This window comes from Saccostrea cucullata, unplaced genomic scaffold (genome assembly GCF_032062105.1).
Source record: "Saccostrea cucullata isolate Sc308-1 unplaced genomic scaffold, CSIRO_AGI_Scuc_v1 ctg4062, whole genome shotgun sequence".
NCBI classification, from domain to species: Eukaryota; Metazoa; Mollusca; class Bivalvia; order Ostreida; family Ostreidae; genus Saccostrea; species Saccostrea cuccullata.
Window position 1 is genome coordinate 17,703 of NW_026931502.1, and position 21,407 is coordinate 39,109.

Here is a 21,407-nt window from a genome sequence, read left to right on the forward strand (position 1 = left end):
CTTGGTATGGACTGAAAAAAGTAATATTTAGCCTTTCAAAATTTCTAACACTTTTTCTATTATATCATTTTACTTGTAAATATTTTGTTAAAACATATAGAACAAAAGTTGTGAAAAATTCTGAGATCTTTCAATTGATATCTCGAAAAAAGGACTGACCCCTAAAATAAGGGATCTAGAGGGGCCGAAAGTTTTTAATTGATATCTAAAAAAGTATTGAAAATTTGTAATACGTCAAAGAAGCAAAGTTGTTCAAAATGTCAAGCTTAATCTACTTGTGTCGTCAAAATACGTCCGGCGTCGTCACTTCCGGTCAAACCGGAAGTAGTCAGTAACGCGTATTTTTGCCGTTCTTGTCAGGTTTTTGGGTAACATATGTCTCTGGGAGCATAATTTTCCGTCCGTCGTCATCACTTCCGGTTAAACAGGAAGTAGCAAAAATTTGCATATTTTTGCATTAATTAACATATCTTTAGAGGATTCAAACCGTTTTTATGCGTCATTTCTCACTTTTGTTAAAAATGAAAGCTACTTCCGGTCAAACAGGACGGAAGACCTACTCGTTGCTTTGCAACGAGCTCGGCTCTAGTTATTATTATTATTGTTTTTTTTTCTTACCGATTCTGTGCACACGATTTCTCGGAAACGGCTCGCTTGATTTTCATGAAACTTTCAGGACTGATAGAACATCAAACAAAGCTGATATATAATTTTTTGTTTTGATGACGTCACTTCCGGTTTTGAGATTTTTGCGATTAAGTGATATTCAAGGGGTCAGTTTGTCCGCGAGTTTTCTCAAAAACGGCTTTAGATAGAAACTTGAGTTTTTCAGCAAAGATAGAGCAATATATGTAGATGTGACACACGTATTTCATTTTCACCGGAAGTGCTGCACGCCGACGCTCGCTATGGTCCGAAAAAGGGCATATCGAGAATTTTAAAATTTCTAACACTTTTTCTTCGATATCTTTTCATCTGCAAATATTTTGTTAAGACATATAGAACAAAAGTTGTAGAGAATGTGACGATCTTTCAAAGGATATCAACGATAAGGGGCTGGCCCCTATAATTAAGGGCTGATAGGGGCCGAAAGTTTTTCCTTAATATCTCAAAAAGTATAGAGAATTCGTTATACGTCAAAGAAGCAAAGTGGTTCAAAATGTCAAGCTTTATTTACCGGAGTCGTCAAAATACGTCCGGCGTCGTCACTTCCGGCCAAACCGGAAGTAGTCGGAAAACGCGAATTTTTGCCGTTCTTGACAAGTTTTTGGATAACATATGTCTCTGGGAGCATAAAAATTAATTTTTCATCCGTCGGCATCACTTCCGGTCAAAACGGAAGTAGCCAAAAATAGCTTTTTTTGAAGGTTTTTGACGCAAAATTGAAATAATAAAGTCACTGGAGATCACTTAGCTCATTGCTTTCTTTTTTGATGTCACTTACGGCACTTCCGGTCAAAACCGGACGGAAGACCTACTCGTTGCTTTGCAACGAGCTTTGCTCTAGTTATTATTAATTATTATTGTTTTTTTCTTACCGATTTTGTGCACGCGAGTTCTCGAAAACGGCTCACTCGATTTTCATGAAACTTTCAGGTCTGATAGAACATGGAAAAAACTAGATATATATTTTTTTGTTTTGATGACGTCACTTCCGGTTTTGAGATTTCTGCGTTTTAGTGATTTTCAGAGGGTCACTTTGTCCGGCAGTTTTCTCAAAAAGCCCTTAACACAAAAGCATGAAATTTCCAGTGATGCTAAAGCAACCTTTGGAGAAGTGAATTTCGTATATCACAATCACCGGAAGTATGAAGCGCCAACGCTCGCTATGACCCGAAAATAGTCCTATCAAGAATTTCAAAATTTTTAACACCTTTTTTACGATAACTTTTTACCTAGAAATATTTTATTGAACCATGTAGAACAAAAGAAGTGTAGAATTTAAAGATCTTTCAAATGATATCTCGGAAAAAGGGCTGACCCCTAAAATTAAGGGCCTAGAGGGGCCGAAAGTTTTTCCTTTATATCTCAAAAAGCATTGAGAATTTGTAATACGTCAAAGAAGCAAAGTTGTTCAAAATGTCAAGCTTAATCTATTGGAGTCGTCAAAATACGTCCAGCGTCGTCATTTCCGGCCAAACCGGAAGTAGTCGAAAAACGCGTATTTTTCCCGATCTTTAGAAGCTTTTGGGTAACATATGACTCTAGGAGCTTAAAACTTAATTTTTCGTCCGTCGTCGTTACTTCCGGTCAAACCGGAAGTAGCAAAAACTGGCTTATTTTTGCATAAATTAACTTAGCTTTAGAGAATTCAAAGCATTTTTTGGGCGTTATTTCTCATTTTTGTTAAAAATGAAAGGTACTTCCGGTCAAACAGGACGGAAGACCTACTCGTTGCTTTGCAACGAGCTTTGCTCTAGTTAAGGTCTTCCGTCTTCAGCGGAAGACCTTACTGTTATTCTTAGGTTTCTTTTCCACTATTTTTATTATTATTGTTTTTTTCTTACCGATTTTGTGCACGCGAGTTCTCGGAAACGACCCGCTCGATTTTCATGAAACTTTCAGGACTGATAGAACATCAAACAAACCTGATATATAATTTTTTGTTTTGATGACGTCACTTCCTGTTTTGAGATTTTCGCAATTTAGTGATTTTCAGGGGGTCAGTTTGTCCGGCAGTTTTCTCAAAAACGGCTTAGGATAGAAACTTGAGTTTTTCAGCAATGATAGAGCAATATATGTAGATGTGACATACGCATTTCATTTTCACCGGAAGTGCTGCATGCCGACGCTCGCTATGGTCCGAAAAAGGGCATGTCGAGAATTTAAAAATTTCTAACACCTTTTCTTCGATATCTTTTTACCTACAAGTATTTTGTTAAAACACATATAATAAAAGTTGTTAAGAATGTCACGCTCTTTCAAAGCAAATCAACAAAAAGGGGCTAGCCCCTATAATTAAGGGCCGAGAGGGGTCGAAAGTTTTTCTTTAATATCTCAAAAAGTATCGAGAATTTTTAATACATCAAAGAAGCAAAGTTGTTCAAAATTTCAAGCTTAATCTATTGGTGTCGTCAAAATGTGTCCGCCGACGTCACTTCCGGTCTAACCGGAAGTAGTCAGAAAATGTATAATTTTGCCGTTCTGGACATGTTTTTGGGTAACATATGTCACTAGAAGCATAAAACTTAATTTTCCGTCCGTCGAAGTCACTTCCGGTCAAACCGGAAGTAGCCAAAAATCGCTTATTTTGAAGGTTTTGATGCAAAATTGAAATTAAAAAGTCATGGAGACGACTTGGCTCATTGCTTTCCTTTGTTGACGTCACTTCCGGCCTTTCCGGTCAAAACCGGACGGAAGACCTACTCGTTGCTTTGCAACGAGCTTTGCTCTAGTTATTATTATTATTGTTTTTTTTTCTTACCGATTTTGTGCACGCGAGTTCTCGGAAACAGCTGGTTCGATTTTCATGAAACTTTCAGGACTGATAGAACATCAAACAAAGCTGATATATAATTTTTTGTTTTGATGACGTCACTTCCGGTTTTGTGATTTCCGCGATTTAGTGATTTTCAGAGGGTCAGTTTGTCCGCGAGTTTTCTCAGAAACGGCTTAGGATAGAAACTTGAGTTTTTCAGCAATGATAGAGCAATATATGTAGATGTGACACACGTATTTCATTTTCACCGGAAGTGCTGCACGTCGGTGCGCGCTATGGGCCGAAAATAGGCCTATCGCGAATTTCAAACACTTTTTCTACGATATCTTTTTACCAGGAAATATTTTGTTAAAATATATAGAACGAAAGAAGTGTAGAATTTCAAGATCTTTCAAATGGTATCTCTTGAAAAGGGCTGGCCCCTAAAATAAGGGGCCTAGAGGGTCCAAAACTTTTTCCTTTATATCTCAAAAAGTATTGAGAATTTGTAATACGTCAAAGAAGCAAAGTTGTTCAAAATGTCAAGATGAATCTATTAGAGTCGTCAAAATACGTCAGTCGACGTCATTTCCGGCCAAACCGGAAGTAGTCGGAAAACACGTATTTTTGCCGTTTTTGACAAGTTTTTGGGTAACATATGTCTCTGGGAGCATCAAAATTAATTTTCCGTCCGTCGTCATCACTTCCGGTCAAACCGGAAGTAGCAAAAACTGGCTTATTTTTGCATTAATTAACATATATTTATAGTATTTAAACCATTTTTGGGCGTTATTACTCATTTTTAAAAAAAAAAATGACAGTTACTTCAAACAGGACGGAAGACCTACTCGTTGCTTTGCAACGAGCTTTGCTCTAGTTATTTTTATTATTATTATTGTTTTTTTTTCTTACCGATTTTGTGCACGCGATTTCTCGGAAACGGCTCGGTCGATTTTCACGAAACTTTCAGGACTAATGGAACATCAATTAAACCTGATATATAATTTTTTATTTTTATGACGTCACTTCCGGTTTCGAGATTTCCGCGATTTAGTGATTTTCAGAGGGTCACATTGTCCAGCATTTTTCTCAAAAGTGCTTTTAGATAGAAACGTAAGATTTTCAGCGATGATAGAGCAACATGTGCTGATGTGACACACACCTTTCTTATTCTCCGGAAGCGCAGCACGTCGGCGCTCGCTATGGCTCGAATAAAGACCTATCTGGAATTCAGAAATTTTTCACACATTTTTGGCAATATCTTTTTACACGTTAATATTTTGTTAAGACAAAAGTTGTGAAGAATGTCGCGATCTTTCGATAGATATCAACAATAAGGGGCTGGTCCCCATAAGAAAGGGCCAAAAGGGGCCGAAAGTTTTTCCTTTATATCTCAAAAAGTATTGAGAATTTGTAATACGTCAAAGAAGCAAAGTTGTTCAAAATATCAAGCTTTATCTAATGGCGTCGTCAAAATACGTCCGACGACGTCACTTCCGGTCAAACCGGAAGTAGTCAAAAATTGCATATTTTTGCTGTTCTTGACAGGTTTTTGGATGTTATATGTCACTGGAAGCTTAAATCTTAATTTTCTGTCCGTCGTGGATGTTATATGTCACTGGAAACTTAAATCTTAATTTTTCGTCCGTCGACGTCACTTCCGGTCAAACCGGAAGTTGCCAAAAATGGCTTAATTTTGCAATAATTAACATAGATTTGCAGGATTAAACCATTTTGGGACTTCTTTATTCTTTTTTTTAAATGAAAGTTACTTCCGGTCAAACAGGACGGAAGACCTACTCGTTGCTTTGCAACGAGCTCGGCTCTAGTTCTTATTATTTTTCTTCTTCCTGGGAAAATTTTGTCCACGAGTGATCTTGTAAACTACACATCCGACTTAGGTGAAACCTTTTTAGAGTCAGAAGGCATGCTATGTAGAGTTGCCGAACGAAGGTCATTTTGCGCGCACGTGCTTGCAAGAGCGCGCACGTGCAACACGTGAAATGACCAATATAATGGATATTGCCGAAACTTTTCTATTTTTTGATGATTTTTTTTTAAACTCATAATGTAAGGATACATTAATAGTATAGACAAGGTAGCATGGTCAAAAAAGCAAGATCTCACGCGCATGCACGTGCGCTTCGCTCTGATTGGCTGAAACTAAAGTCTCAATATCTTTCTTGTTTCTTGTCATAATCCTTTGAAATTTTGAACATAGTCCTACATTTTGAAGATCTACCGCACGATATATAAGAATTTTCATGAAAGCTTGCGCATGTGCGCGTGCTGCAAGCTGATTGGTTGAAACTTTAAATGGCAATATCTCCTTTGTTTTTTGATGTAATTCTTTGAAAATTAAAATATAGTCATGCATTAGGATATCCTACAAAATGATATAGAAAAAAAAAAATCATGAAATCACACGCATGCACGTGTGCTGCAATCTGATTGGCTGAAACTTTAAATGGCTATTTCTCCTTTGTTTTTTGACGGAATTCTTTGAAATTAAAAATATAGTCATGCATTAGGATATCCTACAAAATGATATAAAAAAAATCATGAAATCACGTGCATGCATGTGTGCTGCAATCTGATTGGCTGAAACTTTAAATGGCTATAACTCCCTTGTTTTTCAACTAAACAGGATGGGATTTAGAACATAGATAGATGTAAGGGACTCCTACAAGAAGGTATGATCATCATGCACGTGCACGCACGTGCGTGCATTTGAAACGAGTATAATTAAAAATACACTTGAATGAGTGATTTTTATTACTTTTGGACTGAATGCTTTAATATATAGTATATTAAAATATATAAATACTGTAGACAAGATGATATGGTCATAACGCACATGCATTCACATGCGCTTGGGTGCAATGCTAAAAATTGAATGTAATTGGTATCCTTCTGGGAAAACGTTGTTAAAGTCAAAAATGCACAGAGTTTGTCTTATTTAATGGAGCTTACAGGGAATATGGCACCGAAAAGGAGCTGGGGAGCGTTTGGGGAACATCTGTAACGGTTCCCGTTACAATTAGCACTAGTTAAATATAATGATGCCAAAATTAAATATTCGCTAAAAAATTATGTTTATACTACCGTATACAACGGGTAACGCGGGGGAGTCGCTAAAAAGTATGGGAGAGGCGTTTTCAGCGTATTGGGGAGAAGATTTTCACCGCTTCTGAGCCAGAAGCTACGGAAGCCCATTTAGGACCTATAAAAATATTTTTTAAATTTGATATAACGAATTGTCGAAATTGTTATTACGAATTTAATTCATTATAACGATCTCTTTGAATTTGTTATAACGATTTTGATCTGTTATAACACATTTGTTGAATTCATTATAACGAATTCTTTGATTTGTTATAACGAATTAAGTTCGTTAAAACGAATTCAACAAATTGTTTTATCAAATTAAATTCGTTTAAACAAATTCTAAAGTTTTTTATAACAAATTAAATTCGTTTAAACAAATTCCAATAATCAGGGCCCATAGAAAAAGATTTATGAATTCGATTTAACGATTTGTCCATTTATCCATAAAAGCAATGATTAAGACTAGGCTTTGTAAAAATTAATAATTAAGACATTTTCTCTTCAGTCAGTAATTGTAACGTAGGGAAGAATTGCTTCTTGGCAAATTAAAGGCAAATTTTTAAGCAACTTGTAAACTGATGTTAAGGTTTTTAAATTCTTAAAAGTGGGGACTTTTTGACAAGTATATATAGCCCCGCCCTAGTATTATATACTATATAGCACTGGAATCCCTGACTCTGGAGCGAATTTCACAATTTTGGTGGAGGATTCAATTGATGCTTATTACAATCATGCCAATAGTTTGACTGCTTGATATCCAGGAGTAAAGAAGATTTTTAGGCCACCCGAGTCAGGTGACCTATTGCTAACGTTTTCAGCTTCTTCTCTGAAAGCGCTTGACCAATTCCAACATATTTTTGCATATAGTGTCTATGGTTGAAGGGGGACAAAAATTGTAAATTCCATGGCCCCTAGGTTAGGTGTTCTTGTGTTAGGGCGAGGCTCTATTAGTGTAGTGAAAATGCATTAATTCTAGGGATGTCAACGAATAGTCGACTATTCGACTGTCAGTCGAAAGGACCGACTATCGAATAATGCGACCGACTATCGACTAAATAAAATACGATAAAAAAGAGCGATAACTCTTGATTACAAATTTATGAAAAAGTTCATGGGTTATCTTTCTTTACAAAGTCATTACTAGCTATTCATTTGTGAGTATTATTCACTACGTAAGAACCTTTCAGAAAAATCAAACCCCCAATTAGGTCTAGGTTTCATAGATTTTCAGTTCAGTTTTGAAAATGCCACCACCGAAATCAACCGTGTGGAAATTTTTTAAGCGAAACTTTGATGAAAAAACTGTAAAATGTACGTTATGCAAAGCTGTATTAAGCTATTGCGGAACTACTTCCAATATGCGAATGAAAACAAATTCCCAATGATCGCTAAACTGGCCAGAAAATTCCTTGGTTCCCCTGCCACATCAATGCCCTCAGAACGTATATTTTCTTCGGCGGGATTACCGTACTCGTCACAAAATTGAGAAATCGTCTGTCTTCAGAGGTTGTTGACAAAATTATTTTCCTGAACAAAAACTGTTGACTTTTCATTATCAATGTATCAATGCATAAATGCTCTTCTATAATCTGATAACTGTCAATAACAATTGTTTTTCTGATAAATTATGAATCACTGTGCTGGGTTTTGTTTGTAGAATTATAATGAAAACACAGTTAATTAGCCTTTACATTCCATGTATCCAAAATATTGTTATTTAAGTAATATTCAAAGGTTCACATACGGTAGCAGAGACACGTTTTGATAATTTGATAATTACTTTTATAAAAACACGCATACATTGTAGTGTTGGAAGCTAGGGCATTTAACTGTTTTAAAGTTAATACGGTAATCGGTATTAATAATGTCACACGGACACCTGACGTGTAGATGCTTTGTTTATCTTATTTTGTTTAAATGAGTTAAAAAAAATATTTGCTGGTAGTTTTTGATGCATATTAAAACTAAATAAATATAATTTCATGTAAACATAATAGCTAGAAGTCGTATCTGTCAAAAGAATACGTAATGCATAAACCAAAGAAGGATAACTCTTGCATAGTCTATGCAAACGAAGGTAAAACGGATATTAAGATTTTATTATGAAATAAATGTTCCGAATAGTCGACTATCGTTCGAATAATGCAATCGAATGTTCGACTAAGGAAAATAAATATTTTGACATCCCTAATTAATTCTGTTAAATAACCCTGTCTAATCCTTAGTGTTAGCAAATAAATAGTGTATAGTTATGATGGATAAGGCTGCTTCTTACAAAATTTTTAAAACTTCGTGATCCCAGGGTGAGGGGCTTTAGTTTCTCATTGGGGGAGGTGTCAATTGATAATATAGTAAAAATATGTTAATTCTTTGAAAATTTTCAACTACATGTAAGTACAGAACTAAGTGCAGAGTTATGATGATGAGGGAATCTAGAGCTATCAAATCTGTGAAATTCATTCATACCAAGGGTCATGGGATTTAGTGTTAGGGTAGGGCTCTGTTGAATCTGTAGTGAAAATGCATTATTTCTTTGAAAATCTTCTCTGCTCCTTGGAATATATCACAAGCCAACAAAGTAAATGTTCTGATAAGCAGGGATATTTTTACAAGATTTTTAAACATCAGGCCCCGGGATCATGAAACATCTTAAGCTTAAGTCAAAATCTTTATTTTATAATAAAATGTTGTAGAAGTCAAGCAGACCAAAATTAAAATATTTTTCCATATTATTTCAGAGATGTTGTTATCTGCAAATTAAGAAATAAATTCCATAGTTAATAAATATTTGATAGGCAATTGAAATTTTGACTTAAGTCTAAGTTTGTTTCATGATCCTGAGGCCTGGACCATTTGATCCTGACCAGGGCTCTATAAATTTATATTATACTGAGGGAAATAAAAATGAGACAAAATACTAGTAACTGATTAAAATGTTCATCAAAGACCAAAAGAGGCTAATGTGTGAGATTACATACCGAGTTTAAAATAATACAGAAGCACTAACAGTTATAATAGACGTCTGAATGATGATAGTGATAAATCGGGGATGGATTAGAACAGTTAATTTGAGTTGTTACTAAATATTAGACGTATTATTTCATTGATCCTGATCATCCAATTTCTCTTGCTTTTGGAACCTCTAAGTTAATGTATTATACTCAGGTGACTGTTAAGGCCCTTGGGCCTCTTGTTAAAGATGGCATTAATATTAGTAGTTTTGGCCCCATCCCTCAGGTCCCAGGGGGAAAGGGATCATGAAATTCACAATGTTCGTTCCCTTCAACCAGATGTTTTATGATTGTCGATCGTGGCCCCATCCTACTCCGGGTCATAATTTGAACAAAATTAAATTTACACTACCTGAAGATGTTTCCATATAAGTTTTATCTTTTTTGGCCAACATGTAGTGGTTCTGGAGAAGATTTTTTCTCTATGTAAAAATTTGATCGTCCATTGTGATCCTGCGCTACCCAGGGGGTCATGATTTGAATAAACCTGAATCTACACTACCTGAAAATGTTTCCATAATATTATAAGTTTCATCTTTCTCGGTTATTGAGATTTTTAAAGACGCCATGAATTTTTCCGCTAATTTTAATTATCCCCCTTGGAAAAAGGCTTGGCCCTTCATTTGAATAAATTGAAATATAATTACCTATGGATACTTTGTAAGAAGTTTGGTTGAAATTGGTCCAATGGTTCTTGAGAATCAGTCCAAAATCTGAAATGTTTACGTACAATGCACGACGATGGACATTAAACATATAGGAATAGGTCACCTGAGTCACTCAGGTGACCTAAAAAATGGAATTGTATTTTTTGAAAAATTAATGATTATGTTTAAAATTGCTAGTGTAAAACTGTCTTTCTACATTCCTTTTAAAATGGTTAAAACCATTTTCAATTCAATGTAAATCAGAAATTTATCATCAGAATGATATTTTAGTGATATTAGTACGTTCTTTAGTAAAACAGGCCCTAGGCTTATTGACATCATAGACAACTACGTCTTCACCCTACATCTAATATCCCCAGTTGGAAGAGAATCGCAACCTTCATTTCAATGGACTTGAATCTCCTTTCCCTAAAATTACTCTGTACGTGTCACGTCTGGTCGAAATTTTTAACACGAGGCCTAGGGGCCACATCGCTCATCTGAGAACTGTGGCTAGGGAAAAAAGCAAAAACCAGTAAGGGGGAAGGGGTACAATTTGAACAAACTTAAATCTATACTATCTGAGGATGCTTCCAAATAAAATGACAAACCATGGCTTTGCCGTTCTTGAGAAGAAGATTTTTCCTATATACTCCTATGTTAAACTTTGATCGTCCATTTTGGCTCCATCCTACCTAGGGGGTCATGATTTTGAACAAAATTAAAACTACACTACCTGTTTTCAAATAAATATGAACAATCATGGCTTTGGTGTTCTTGAGAAAAAGATATTTGAAGATTGTTCCTACTTACCCATATGCTAAACTTTCATCTTCCATTGTGGCTACACCCTACCCCCAAGGGTCATGATTTGAACAAACTTGAACTACACTACCTGCGGATGCTTTCACATAAATTTGACCAACCACGGCTTTGATGTTCTTAAAAATAATATTTTTAAAGATTTCTTTCCTACATATCCATATGTTAAACTTTGATCGTCCATTGACCCAAGGATACTTTGTGGCAAGTTTGGTTGAAATTGGTCCAGTGGTTCTTGAAAAGATGAAAATGTGGAAAGTTTACAATGACAACAATGATAGACAACATCCAAATTCTTTATCAGAAAAGCTCACTTGAGCCTTCGGCTCAGGTGAGCTGAAAAGTTTACAACTGATCTTAAAAGCTCAATTGAGTCTTTAGATCAAGTGAGCTAAATATGCAATAATTTGCTTGAATGACTCTGGTGAACTAAAAACATAAATCAAAGTTATAACTTCTTAAATCCACTTTATTAACAATATAGTTTCCATGTAATATACAAAGTATGTAAAATAAGCAGTAAGCAAACAGGCTGAAGATATTTTGAAAATAATCCATCTTGCACAATTGAAAAGAAATACCCTGTGGAAAACTGGTAGTTTGTCATGTTGAGCAACAATAGAAATTTAAAAAAAATCAAACTTATATAGAAAATCTGTGTCCCCTGCTTAAGGGAAAAAAAGAGCATGCAAAAACTCAGAAGCCCCTTGAGATACAGCCTGGAAATGAAATTTTTACACACAGAGAATTTATGAATATACTACCTTGACCTTTTTAAACACAAAAGAAATTTATGTATAGTTCTAGTTTCTAAGGCCTTAGGGAATGTTGTTGCAAAAAGCTCAAAGGCTTCTCAAGATATTCATGGAAACAAAAGCATTAAAACGGTAATTTTTTTTTTAATTTTTGACCTTGACCTTTCGACCTCAAAATCAATAGGCGTCTGCCTTGAGCCATAGGAAGTTGTTGTGTAAAATTTTATTATTGAGAGAGGCATAATCACAGGAACTTGTGGACAGAAAGTAGAGAAACGTCTCTCTTACGTGTATAATGTGTAATAAGTATATTTTGTGAAAAAAAATATCCAACAACCACCAACCCCTGTGTTTAATATTGGGGTGGGTTGGGGTGGAGGGGTTCTGTCCACATACATAATTTGTGAAAAAATTTCCAACAAGCCCCGTGCTTAAATATCTGGGGAGGGGGTCCTGCACAAAAGTACCTGCGGGAATAATACGTACATGTAAACTGCCTTTTTAAAAGCATTTTGAAAAAAAAATATCATAGTCAAATGTAGTTATAAATTCTTCTTACATTGAGAAAGCAACCAAGAAAAAAATATTATTACAAAACTATGTGCAATCAAGATTATTTCCAGACCTGAAGCAAAAGAAAACATTATTAAAAAAAAAACTTATTCACTTTAAAAAGTTGACTTTAATATTCATATACATATTCTTCAATTTAGCACCTAGAAGTTCAAAATACATCGGATCCATAAAACAATGATGTTCAACAAGATAACAAGTTATCGTGACTAGTTTTTAAAATTGCAGAATGATGACAATGTTTTTATTTTTAAAAAAATGGTAAAAAAAATTGAAAACAAAGGTCCATTGGTCACAATGATCACCTGACTTACTATGGCAAGTCTTCATCGGAAAAATTTCCCCTATATTTCCTGTGTAAAATAAAGCTCAATTATTATGGCTTCATCCTATCCATCCCCCTGTAGCCATAATTAAAACATTGAAATTTCCTGAGGGTGCATCCATAAAATTATTACTAATCATGACATTGCTATTTTGGAAAAAATTAAAAACCTCCCCCCCATATAATTTCTATCTAAAACTGTGATTGTTGTCCTTTTAGATCCAACCCTACCTCTCTGGGGATATGACTTTCATTTGAACAGACCTGAATCTACAAGTTGTAATAAACCTTCATATAAGATTCATTCTATGTATTACTAATTTACTAATAAAAAATCTCCAATTGCAGAAATATCGTACCCCAGGAGGTCATTATTTGAACAAACTTAAATTCTAAGTACCAAAGGAACTTTACGCTTCTTTATTTCAATGATTTAATTAAAATTTGAATTTTTAAACAATAGTTAGTTTTTATAGCAAATCAATTATGCACAAACAGTTAACATTTTTCTTTACAAAAATACTTTCTAAATTTTATGTCATAAGATCTTCTTGAGAAGAATGCATTTCCTATGTATTGCCATGTAAAATTTGGTCCTTGATTGTGGGCTCACTTTACCCCCTTACTTCTCATCATCTGAACAACCTTGAATCTACGTTACTTGAAGATATGCTCCAGTATAAAACTGATGAAGTCATCATGGTTTTGAAGTTCTTTAGAAGAATAATTTTTAAACATTTTCCCTGTGTATTTGCATTTTAAGCTTTGACAGCTCATATTGGCACTATCCGTTTACCCAGGCATCATGACATGGAACAAACTTAAATCTACACCATGTAAAAAAAGCTTTCACGTATGTTTCGTTTCTTCTTTTTTCGGTCCAGTGGTTCTTGAAAGGAATATTTTTAAACGACCCTATCCAAGTTACCTTTTCCTTATAAATATTTTTGAATATGGTTCACCCAAGTATACTCTGTGCCAAGTTTAGTTGGAATTGGCCAAGTGGTTGTGAACAAGATTTCAGTCAGAAAATGTGCAAGTTTTGATCAGAAAATTAGACTTGAGTCTTCAGTTCAGGTGAGCTAAAACAAGCCAACTATCATTTCACACCAAAAAAGTTGGCCATTTCCATACTTCAATTATCACCTTTACTTTTACAACATGGGATGCTTTCTATACTACCATTTTGATTATGGCATTTTCATTTCCATACATGTACATACATAGTCATTTTTTGTAATTTTTTTTGTTTTTCTTTTTAGGAAGATCATGTTTATGACAAGAAAAGACATATTTTGTTATGAAGAGAGTACAGGTACCTTACCTATCTTCTCATAATACCAACATACATAAACATAAAATTCATAGTCTATGATTGGTGAACAAAAAAAAAATCTAACCAACTAATTTCTATTGAAGTTAGATAAGGAATGTTTGGAAGAGTATATTCTTGAATGAAACAAAGTAAGAGGGCCATGAACCACAATGCTCACCTGAGTAATTGTGACCATTCTTGTTCATCAGCCAATTTTTTCCTATACATTCTGGATTTCTGATGTAAAAATAGATCACCATATTGTAGCCCCATCAGGGTTCAACAAACTTGAATCTACACTATCTAAGGATGTTTTCATATAAAAATGATTAAACATGACAGTGATGTTCCTGAAGGAAATATTGTTTTCTATGTAAAACTTTACTCAACACTGTGGCACCATCCTTCCTCCGTCAGTCCTGATTAAAACAGATATACACATGTATATTGTTTTGATGCATCCATATCGTGGCTTTGCTGTTCTTTTCAAGAACCTTGTCCTATACATGACCGACGTGTTCCAGAGGTTTTCCTTTTTAACCCATGTAAAACTTTGATCATCCATAAAAGCCCCATCCCATTCCATGGGAGTTTATGATTTGAACAAACTTGAACATAAACCACCTGAGAATGCTTCCATATAAATATGACTGCTCATGGCTTTGCTGTTCTTGAGAAGACTTCAAAACTTTTTTTCATTTCTTGAGGAGAACTTTCCTAATTTATAATCATGTAAAACTTTGATTGCCCCATCCTTCCCTATAGGGTTATAGTTTTTTTAAAAAATGCACCTACACTGTTAAGAAGTTTTCACAAAAGTTTCATCTTTTCATATACATGTACTCTTTGTGTGGTTGAAACTGGCCCTGAGGTTCTGGGAAAGATAAAATTAAAAAGAAGTTTATGATGTCCATGAAAATAACAACTAAAACTACAATAGGCAACAAACAAATTATGATCAGAAAAGCTCATCCAAGCCTTAAGCTCTGGTGAGCTAAAAAGTCATACAAAAAAGTTATCAAAAAATTACATATGAAGTACATTTAAGCAAACCCTTTGTTCATAACTTCACATAAAACCTGCAACTTGTTCATTCTGTTTCTATATCCAACAAATTTTCGTTTTTAACCTTAAGACAAATGTTAATAAAGGAAAGGGCCAAGATGCAATTTACAACAAATCAAAAAAACTATTCTAACATCTACTATTTTTTTCATCAAATTACTTCAAAAGCATATATTGAGAGTGTATAGCAAAGCTACATGTAATGTTACAAAACATGCAAACTAAAAAATATATATAAAGAATAAACTTGTGCTATATATGTAATTAAATTGTAAGGAATAAAAAAACTAGTGTGACTAAACTAAGGGTACTTGGGATATCTAAATAACAAAATTATACAAAGTCCAACTGGAAAAACAAGGACTCTTAAAACAAGTTAAAAGACATGGCTATATAACCCTTTAAGACAATCAAGATATACCTACAATATAATTCCTTAAGACATGACAAGATTCCTCAAAACAGGATATGCAATTCCTTAAGCATATCCCCTCAAAACAGGATATAACTCAAGACAGGATAAGATCAGTCTAGAAGAATTTAAGCCACTTAAAACAGGATATATACCTCCTACACAGAGGATACAACTCCTTGAGATAGGATTAGACCTGTCAAGAAAGGATATAAGCCCCCTTAAGGCAGGATATACCCAGAACATATACAAACCTAAGGAAAGGATATACATCCTATTTTTTTAACCCCATTGGTCAGGGTATGACCCAAAAATACATGATATAACCCCTTAAGAGTTTTAAACATTGGTATCTCCTTAAGGCAGGAAATACATAAAGTGTTATCCCTCAGGTCATCTTTAAAATAATGTTTGCTTGCCTTCTCTCAGCTCAGGGTAAAATTATTGGGTCGGTAGGTATAGTTGGGAAAATCTTTTTTCCAGAAAATTTCAACATATTTGTTGACATAAGAGCTAGGAAAAGAAAAAATATTGTGTTCTTGAATACAATTTTTTTTTAAATGGGACCCATTTTATTCAGTCTATTGGGGGAGGGCAACCAAAAATTATTTTTAAAGATGGCCTCAGGATATGACTCCACAAGACAGGGAAAACCCCTTAAGACAGCATTTTCTCATGCTTTGCCAACAAGACAAATAGAGTAGTTGCTTTTCTACTTCATAAAACCACTCGAAATATCACAAAAGGATTGGGTAATGTCTCTAATGTGATAATATTTTATCTGAAGTACAGTAATTAAAGGCCTTTCAACAAATTTCTGTTAAACTCACAGTAAAAAAATGATCGATTTATAGGAATATGGAATTCTCAAAATAGCATAATCTTAAAGGTGCATGGACACAGTTTCAACAGAATTTTTTTTACCATTAGTAATGTTTACAATTTCTAATTAAGGCAATTCTAATCAGTAAAAAATTGAACATCATTTGTTGATTTACAAAGGAGATACAGTACTTAAAATTCTTCATAAAATAAAAAAGGCTGAAGAAACTATCATGTTTAAAACAAAACATGATTCAGCAAATCACTAGAAACTGTCTAATCATACTTAGAATAAACTTCTTTATTGAAAAAAATCTGCTTTGAACAAACACATATTAGTATTTTTAGTGTATGTAAACAAAATCATGGCACAGGCCTTGTTCACATAACAAAGGTGAAAGCTCTAAATCTGTCTTGTATCTCGATCATCAACTGAAATTCAAATTTTTCATGATCATTAGAAATACCTTAGTTAAGTATTTGTAAGCATAAAAAATGGAAAAATAAAATTTGAAAATTTTTAGCTGAAACTGTGTCCATGCATACTTATCAAATTAAATAATCTTGAATTTATCATTATCAAGTACAATGCTATATTTAAAAAAAAAGTAACCAAAAGAGCGGGGAAAAATTGCTCTAAACAACTACAATAATGAGTTATTGTTCTTTTACATCAAACCCTTCAGCAGTTGAAAGGCCTACAGAAATGAATGAAAAGAAAATCCTCAAGTGAGAATTTTTTTTTTTCAATTCAATTACTGGCATCTTAAAACAGAATAAAAATCTTATCAACATTACAGTGGGAGGAATGGAAAAACTTCAGTTATAACTCCATCTTTCCAGTAATTTAACATGGAATGAAGAAATATGATAAAAATGTCAGCAACGGGAGGTTCAAAATATCAAAAACTTCAAAAAACTTAGTACATGAAGACATCTCAAAACTGACATAATTTGAAACTCCAACTGGCCTCTAATGCATCATACAATCTTAAGAAAATTAACACTGATCTGGTAATAACATAAACTTGATTAAAGTTATATCTGATAAGGGTTCTTTTGCAGCATGTACCTAATCATGATTACATAAATATTTTAAACAGCCTCATTTTTATTTTACATGTTTATATTTTGAAAACTATGGAAAGTAAAATAGTTTTTTTTTTTTTTGCAAGATGATTCATTCTAAAATCAGTGTTTATTTTAAACCCTTTTAGAAAGAAATCAGACAAACTGAGTTGACAAAGTCTGTAGTTGCGTGTCCCTGGACACTATATAGAGATGGTTTACCTGATTATCAGATTTCTGTCTCGATATACAAGAAAAAATCTGTTTTTTTTGTTTTAGCTTCAAAACATCTCTTATTTTTCAATCAAAAGTATTAACACATAATTATATAGTTAGAGATGATATAACTGTTGGACCTTTCTATTACACTGAAAGTTGTAGATGTTTTACTAGAATTATCATTTTGACTGGACAAGCAGTGCAAGCTAGTTCACTATTTTTGTGATGTAAGCTGACTAATGAGAGTATTTGTGGTTTACTGCTAAAATTCAATTATTGTTTTGCAAATCAAACAAAGTTTAGTTTACTTGCATACTAGTAGTTAAAGACTGATAAAGTAAACAAATTGGTGCATGGTATATCCTAAGCAGTTATTGTTAAACTGTTAAAGCATTTCAATATATATGTCCACTGAATGAGAGGAATCAATCACTGCATGATCAAAAGACCTGATTATAAAAATATTCAGACAATAGAAGAAGATAAAGCTATATAGTCTATAACTTTTATAATTTTTTTTTTACTTATAAGCTTTGCAGATTGAAAAATGTTCACTGAATACATGCATGTACATGTATCATCAAAAGTTATGATTTAATGCACTTTTTTCTTTTTTTTTTAATCTGTAATTGTGAAGTACAAAAAAGTCATGTTTATAAGAATTTTTTAAAGTAATCAATAAAAAAAAATTACTAGTTAGGCTCAGAGAAATACATGATTATACACAGCAAACTGTTAATGAATACAGCTGATTTTGATTTATGATTAAGAATGCCCTATCCCTGCATGAAAGACGTGTACTTTTCAGTATTTCAATTGGGAAAAATGCCTTCAACTTGGTAAAAGATGTACTGACCATAAAACCATATCAAAACACTACATAATTCAATCATATAGAACAAATGGCTAAAAAACTTGTATAATAAGATTAATTTTGTAATAACAACAAGAATTGAACATAAATTTTACAACCACAATATCAAATATTTGTCTGCAAAACTCTATCTCCTTGTCTCCGTACAACAACTGTAGGTTGCAATTTTAATTGTGAAGATTTTATATTTGCTAACAGCCAAAATTTTGCTACTTCATGGGAACATGACTTTGTGGGTGACTTGTACTTTGTGGATTTGAAAATTAACACAATGTATGTCAACAAATTTTCATAATTCCACAAAATTAACCTAATATCAAATGCTGTTATAATATACTCTTCAACATATATGTACAGTACATGCATGTGCATGGTTATACAGCCCCTGAAACTTTCTACTTTCCCATTTTTTCGTTCTCTCACCGTTCGTTCAGCATTGTTGGTTCACCATTCGTTCAGCGTGCGTTCACCGTTCACTGTCCCTTCACAGTATTGCGTTCACCGTTCACCGTGCGCTCGCATTCACAAAATGTTCACCATTCGCTCTTCGTTCTGTTTACATAGCGTTCACCGTTCACTTATCGTTCAATCTTCATTGTCATTCAGAACTCCGAAATGGAAGGACTTATCTTTTTGATGGTAAGGATTTACGTTTTTTAATTAAATAACTTAGATATCGCATTTGAAGAATGATTATTTTATTGCAAAAATTATCTATGATATTTATATTTTTCTATTATTATAACTCAGCTGTTACTTTATTCATGAAATGTCCCTGGAAAATAATACATTTAGTACCTTCATGTATGTAGAACGATGCTAAAGTATTAAATTTAAAAAAAAGGCAATGTAAAAATGCTTCACGCACGGCAAGAATTTGTTGCAATGTTAAAGAAGACAAATCATTAATGGATGGATAATAAGTAATCCAAGTCTTTTACAAGACAAGAATACACACAAAAAAATATTTTTAGCTACAGTAACATGTATTTTAAACTACACGTAGGTCTGAGAATTATGAACAGTACTGCAAATAACCAGTTAATTTAATATCTTTAGATCTAAATTAATTAAATTGATAGTGTGATTTTAAATTTTAGAAAAGACCAACTGTTTAAAATTGTCTATTATTAGAGAAGGAAAATTCCTTCCTTCACCGTACCTGAATATATGTTTGCCATTCAGTATAATTAAGACTTTTCTCCCGAAATAAAATTCTTAGTGAGTATTTTCAGTATATCTTAATTAATATTTAATGTGTATTGTAACACATGAAAATCAGTCTTAAAACCAACATCAAACAGTCATTAAACAAAAGTGTTTCAAAATATACAAGTGCCGACCGTTGTATTTTAAATTGGCAGGGAATATGTTTCAAATTCAATTTAAAACTTAATCCTTCCGAGTATATTTATTCCCATTATTTATTTTTTTTTCTGCAGAAATGCAAAAATCAGATCTAGAAATGATAGGGAAAAATATTCAAACTTCTTGGAAATACTAAGTGACTCTTTGCATTCGGCAATAATTGTTTGGTGAAACACAATTTCCACACCTCCACTGTGTCGAATGACTTTGATTGACAGGACAAGCACGTGGACTTCCTGTGAACCGTGTGAACTTGATAAAGGAAAATAAAAGACGATGATTACTCTCAAATGGATTAGTTAATCTAAAAAATTTTATTACCTTTACTGCTAGGAATATTTAAGAAAAAAAATAAGAATTTTTATTTGATACAACAGATATCTGAGAATTGAGGGGGTATCTCTCTCTCTCTCTCTCTCTCTCGTACATTTCTCTGTTCAATAAAAACTACGAAAGGACATTACTTATTTTGTTTTGAAAATTCAATCTAATACAAACAAGTTTATCTTTTAAAAAAGATAGGTGAGCTAGCGCAGTAGCAATTTTTAAGCACAGAAAGGAGGATCCGTGATCAAGTGATTTATTTTGCTGAATCCTTTAATTTTCATCAAGGCTGGAGAGTGAAAAAGTTATTGTTGTTTTGTGGAGTGTATTTTATAGACACATAGGTAAAGAAACGATCGAAGGGGAGGGGGAGGGGGAGGGGGTGTTGGACCTACTGGAGTTTTGGCGCAACAGAACATTTATGACCTTTACTGGAGAGGCGGGAGACTCTCATATGATATGGTGAAGATGCCGATTGAGGCAATGTATGAGCTGGTTTAAGAATAGAATTTCTTGGCAATGTAGCAAAGAAAAATTAATACAGGGGAGTTATAAGGAATATAGAAAATAACTCAAAGTGTATGTTGTATAAAGAAATCCAGAGAGTTCCGAATGTGAAGATGTGAAGAAGCTTAATTGGTCCTTTCGGTCATCTTTGTCAACCGTTAGGTATAAAGCCATACACATCAGAATTTTATTTTATATAAATAATGGATTGATTAGTTATTTTTAGTGTAAATTCTTGTTTCTGGAATTTGTAAGATTGGCTGAATATTGACCAATCAGAAATTAGAGTCTATCTTTGGTTTGCTTAGAAGTTTAAAAAACTTGTCTATGTTTGGAATAATCAGATAATGACTCGGGCTTTTCCGTCAGAAAAAAACCCCAAAAATTTGAAGTATTACAAATATGTAATCTTTAAAGTATAACCTACACAATAAATAAACATAGTTATTTAATGCTACAACATGATACTACGAAATTGTTATCGTATGGATTATCTATAGTAGTTTTCATCGTTTTCCCAGAATGCACCATCGTGAAGTCGAGCATGCGTATTCAAGGACTTTGGACTAACGTAGTTGTTATCGCTCGAGAGCGCTAGCAATAATTTGAATGCCTCTTTCCATCATCTTGACCGAGTATAATCATGGCTGGGAAATATCTACAGATACATGTAGAAGTTAGCTAAAATTATCATCATAAAATAATACAAAAAGACACAGAAATATCGAATATTTTGCATAACAATTTTAAAATATGAGTGTACTTATGCAATAC